Consider the following 6,000-nt stretch of genomic DNA (forward strand, 5'->3'; position numbering starts at 1 on the left):
ATTGCTGGGAAGTCCATGGTAACTTATCAACGAGGTCTAAATTTTTCCAATAGTCCATAGCATAGGAACAGTCGACAAAAAGATGATGCATGGTTTCTTCAGCGCCACAGCAATTGGGGCAGCGAGATGGACCGTTAATACCCCTCTTTTGCAGGTTCTCTGCTGTTAAGATTTTCCCTTTTAGAAGGGTCCATGTAAAGAATTTGATTTTAGGCAGCGCCTGTGATTTCCAAACGATTCTCCATTGATTCCATAATGGCATGTGGAAGGTGCTATAGCTGATATGTTGATGTCCTGCTTGAATAGAGTAATCCGATCCTAAGGGGTCCCAACGGAAGCCGTCCTTCTCGTTTTTTTAATAGGTGCTTTACCATGGAGCAGAGACAGAAGAGCGGATAAGCTGTAATTAATATCACTGGGGATAGCAGGGAACGTCCATCCAAGCCAGATGTGAGACAAAGGATCCCATATAGAGATTTGATCAAGATAAAAGATCCCTTTGTTGTTGAGCAAAGTCAAAATAGGAATAGCTTCATTATGCCTGTTTATTGGCTGATGTCCCAAGATTTTATCAGCCCCAATGTTTATGCTAGATCCTCCCCTAGGGACTTTGGAAATATTTTGAGTCATCATAGGAATAGCTTTTTTGCACAGTCACCAAATTTTTGAGGAGTCCCTATTGGGGATATCAGAGTCTAGAAGTTGCTGCCTGGGGAAGTTCAGATATTTGCTTTCTAGGACCCGTTTCCACCACGCCGAAGGACCAGTGATGAACCTCCAAACTATCTTCCCTCCGAAGGCAAGATTAGTGAAAGTGGGTGACCTAACACCGAGACCCCCTCTGTCTTGTGCCTGAATGACTTGTTTCCAATTGACAAGGTTGAATTTCTTCTTATCGTTTTTTCCCCCTTGCCAGAGAAAATGTCGAAGAGAGAAAAGCGATAGAGGGGTAGAGAGGAAGTACCTGATTTCAGAAGGGTGAGACGGCCTACTGGGTTGAGCCACCTTGAACCCCATTACTGAACTTTCCTCTTCATCTTGTCAATGATGTTGTCCCAAGTTCCTGCTTTCAAAGGTCCTAGGCTCACTGGCATGCCCAGGTAAGAGAAATGAGTCCAGTCTAGATTGCAAGAGACTCCAAAAATATTTGCAATGTTGTGAATGACCTGATTTGAAGCGTTCCATCCATAGATACAGCTTTTTTGCTGGTTGATCAGGCCTCCGGAGTACCCCATAAATTGGTCAAGAAGAGACTTGAACCTTCGTGCTATGGTGGTGGAGGCTCCTCCAATGAGCAAGGTGTCGTCAACGAACTGTGAGTGGTTGATATTCTTGGCTCCATTTCCAAATTTTATACCGGTAATGAGACCCACTCTTCTGTTGTGGTTCAGAGCTTGACTGAAGGATTCCACCATGAGAATGAAGAGATAAGGGGAGAGGGGGTAGCCCTGTCTGAGACCCCTAGAAGATTGAAAGGCATCACCCGGCCTTCCATTGACGAGAGGGGAGATCCATGGTCCAGAGATGCAAGCAGAGATAAGACTAAGGAAGGGCGACTCAAACCCCATCTTCTTTAAAACAACAAAGAGGAAGGAGTGCCTAACTCTATCAAATGCGTTGGCCAGGTCAAGTTTGAGGATGAATCCTTTCTCCTTCCTAGATAGACTCGAGTGAATGGCTTCTTGCACAAGCAGAATAGAGTCAGTAATTTGTATGATGGGCAAGAACCCTCCTTGATTTTCAGAAATCAAAGAGGGAAGGAGAGGTTTGAGTCGAGATGCTAGGATTTTGGACAAGATTTTATAAGAGGAATTGCAGAGGGATATGGGCCTAAACCAAGAGAAAGAAGAAGGTCGGTTTTCTTTAGGGATGAGGGCAAGGAATGTTGCATTAGTGTAACCACCTATCTTGCCCTTCCGCTGAATCCACCTAATCATCTTGATTAGATCCTTTTTTATTAAACCCCAGAATGCCCTGTAGAAACATATGGGGAATCCGTCAGGCCCGGGCGCCTTATCAGGATTCAGAGTCCAAATCGCACTTCTTATTTCCTCCTCTTCGATTTCTTTATTCAGGCTATCATTCATGTCCTTGGTGAGACCTTTAGGGAGGTGTTGAAGAAGGTCATCATAATCCTCTTCTCCTTTGGTTTCAGTAAGCAGATCTCTATAGTATTCTGTGGCAGCGTTTCTAATGGCCTCTTGAGTGTTTTGCTGATTGCCCTCCTTATCCAAGATTGAACAAACATTATTCCTGAGTTTTCGAGCTGTGGCCTGCTTATGAAAAAATGCTGTATTTTTATCTCCACCTTGGAGCCAGAGTTGCCTAGATTTTAGCCGCCATTTGGATTCTTCTTCCCTACTTATATGACTCAGTTGAGAGTAGAGGTTCCTTTCTTGCTCCATACTCTGCTGGGAGAGTCCTTGTTCTTCTATCATTCTCTGGATTTTCTCTAGATCACTCTTAACTTTCTTTTTGGTCTCCTCAGGTTCCTTATAATTAACTCTTGCCCATTCTTTGACAGCCTGCTTGACTTTTCTTTGTTTGGTCTCCCAAATGAAACCTGGTGATCCTTCTACATGTTGATTCCACGTTCTCTGGACAATTTCTCTAACAACTGGAACCTCATTCCAAAGAGGGCTATATTTAAACGGAATGGGCCCAAGGGGGCAATGAGTTTCCAGCGTGAGGGTAATGGGATAATGATCAGAGGCAGATGAGGTGAGAACGGTGGCATATCCCATGTAGAAAGAGGAAAGAAAAGAGATGTTGATGAGAAACCTGTCCAGTCATTCCATTATGTTTCCCGAGCCAAGTCTGCGGTTGCTCCAAGTGTACCTGCGGTTTTTTGGGGCCACGTCCACTAGATTGTGGTCTTGAATGATAGCCTCTAGCCGGCCTCTGAAGGGATCTGGAGAAAAGGTGCCTCCCCTTTTTTCATTAGCATGCAGTATGAGATTGAAGTCACATGCAACTATGATATTTGAGCTTAGCTCACCATCGATACTAGCCTGAAGGTCGCCCCAACATGTTTCCTTTTCTCTGTAGTGATTGGGGGCATACACATTGTAGATGATTACAGTTTGGTTATTCGTTCTGCTACCGAACGCTGTTTTGATCCAATGCTGGTGTAGATTTACTGAGATGCAGTTCCACTTGTTGTGATCCTAGAGGGTGGCTATGCCTCCCGAAGCTCCTCTTGCATCGCTGACGCACCCTTTGTATTGATTCTTCTGGTCTATAATGCCTCTCATTACTTTCTGATCCTGTTTTGTTTCCTGAATCAGTAATATTTCTGGCTTTTCACTGTGGATTAAATCTCTAAGGGGCGGAGATTTTGGAGGGGTGCCCTAACCCCCTACTGTTCCAAGACAGTATTTTCATCATCGGATACTTGGCGTGCGGAGAGGTGCTCGCCTCTCTTGCTCTTTGTGGTTTGTTTCTTTTTCTTGATGTCCCTGAATGAAAGACTATTAGGGTTTGAGTTCCCATGGCTATATCTTTTTGAGCGTTCTCGTCCCTATGTTGCTTAGCTGATTTTCTGCCAGGTCCCGGTTTCTTATGGGTATCGTTGGCAGTTTCATGTTCTTTAGTGCTGCTTCTGGTATGTCTAGGAAAAGAAGGTTCTAGAGAAGCTTGTGATGAGGTGATCAGAAAGGGAGGGGGATCAGAGGGCTCAGAAAGGTTCACGGGGGGCTGAGGAGGATCCATAGAGGATGGATCAAGGGAGGATAAGACTAGGAAGGGGTTAGAGGAAGAGGGGAAAGGAGGATCAGGAGAGGGGTGGACAGATGAAGGAGGGGAGGATGAAGATGGTCGAGAAGCAGAGGGAGCTAGAGGAACTGATTCCTGGGAGGGTTTCGGTGGAGGGGAAGACTTCTTCTTTTTGACCGATTCCCATTGGCCCTCTTGATCGTCGCTTTCTGCATCAACAAGTTTAGGGCATCTATTGGCGAAGTGTCCATATTCGTGGCATACCTTGCATTTAAAAGGTATCTGCTCGTAATCCAGCTGCTGGATATGGCTCCATTCGTCCACTTTCAGTTTTATTGCTTCTGGTAGACCTTTGCCAAGATCCACTTCGACACAGATCCTTGCGCAGGCCTGCATGTTATCTTTTGGCTCACTGCGATCGATGTATTTGCCCACTGCATTCCCGATGGCACGGACAGACTCATCTCCCCAGCAATGGAGGGGGAGGTGAGGGAGACAGACCCATACCGGGATAGCACTGGGGACGTCCAGTTCAAGATCAAAGTCTGGAGTCCATTTGTTGAGGTAGAGGCCCCTGGAGTCCATAAAATAGGGCCTGTTTTTGAAGATTAAGTCCTTATCCTCTTTGGATTCAAAGTGAAAAGTGAAGTACCCTTTCCCACAGAACCTGATGGAGATTTTCCCTTGGATCTTGTCGGCCCAGTTTCTTTCGACCCATCTTTGTACAGTTCTAGGAGAAGGCCAGAGGCCTGTGAATTGTCCTATGAGACCTTTTTCAGCGAGAGACAAAGCCGCCATGTGTGGCAAGGTCGGAGGCAGCTGAACTTCCCGGAGCACATCTAGCTTCTTGAAAAATCTTGTTAGAGCAGGCCTAGGGCACTGCGGAGGTAGGGATTTCACCAGTTCAGAGAAAGCTCGCTGAGAGTCGACCCCTTCCAGAGGCGGATCCAAGGGGGCCATGGCCAGAGGCCAACGCCCAGGCAGGCACAGTGATCGCAGGGGGAACGCAACAGAGGGCTCGCGCGCAGCAGAGGAGTAGCTAGGTAATGCGAAAAGGGTACTGCCGGGTTTTGGATGATTTTACTAACATGAAATGTTTCTAATTCTTATGAAAAATATTGTAAGAATGTTTCAGGTTTACTTGCAATTAATCATAATGTTACTAATAAAAATAATCATTGTGCTACTTCAAGAAATGATAGTTCTTTATATTGTGAGGTGGTTGGCCATACAAATAACATGGGAAATGAACAAAAACATGATATTATGATGGAGACCACTCCATCAACACCTAGTGTGAAAATTCAATGCTATATGCTACAGATGAACTAGATGGATCTACATTACCAGCTGAGGTGGTAGCCTTCACTAGTTTAGTTGATGTAATAATTGATTTTATAGATCATTATCAACTTATGTTGTGGTGATCAAATATATGTTTGTGAATGTATGAGAGAGACACACATATTTATCTTAATCTTCAATAAATTCGTAAACTTTATGTAGATGGACTCATAACATATGTTTTTCAAAGTTCATTAGTTTTTTCCAATAGATTGAACATGAGTCAGTGATGAACAACATTGAAGGGATTTTTTTTTTAATTATATCTCACCTTAAAAATGAAGGGAAGAGGAGAGGCTAACAATGGCTATGAATTGCATGTAAAAAGGATGAGAAAGTTGGACCCTTATCAAAAACCTTCAAATAGAATTACCTGTGACAATACAACATCTATTGAATGGTCTGGACACATTAGAGGGGGGAGAGAGAAAATTGATGGTAAAACAAAGCAACATCTTCTTAGCATGAAAGATAATGATGTTAGTGACATTGAGGAGTAATTCACACCTAGGATAAGAGAAACAATGATCTCACGTACAATCACTCAATCATCAACTAATTTTTAAGATTTTGTAGACTAAACTTGAGTGTTGAGGATATCAAATTAAAAACATGTTGAATATTATAGAGATGCAATTAATGAAACTACTCAGTTTGATGACTCGCCCCATAGGAAAACATTAGATAGTAAAGGGATTCCACGATATATTGAACATGCTTATATCATGAAGTCAAGTTCTTTGGAAGAACGAAACTTGTTTTATTCAAAAATTCCACTATCTCAACCTCCTAAGTGCCTACCTCTAGTTGTTTTTATGGTATCTGAAGCCCACTTTCAATCTATCCTTTTGAATGAAATATCCTTCTAGGAAAGGTTTCAACATTAGTCAACACATTGTCTGAATCGAGCTCCAATGAGGATTAGCATAACAGTCTAAGGAT

The sequence above is a fragment of the Pinus tabuliformis genome, chromosome J (assembly GCF_031772625.1).
Source record: "Pinus tabuliformis cultivar Carrire ecotype Pingquan chromosome J, CPIR1, whole genome shotgun sequence".
Classification (NCBI taxonomy): domain Eukaryota; kingdom Viridiplantae; phylum Streptophyta; class Pinopsida; order Pinales; family Pinaceae; genus Pinus; species Pinus tabuliformis.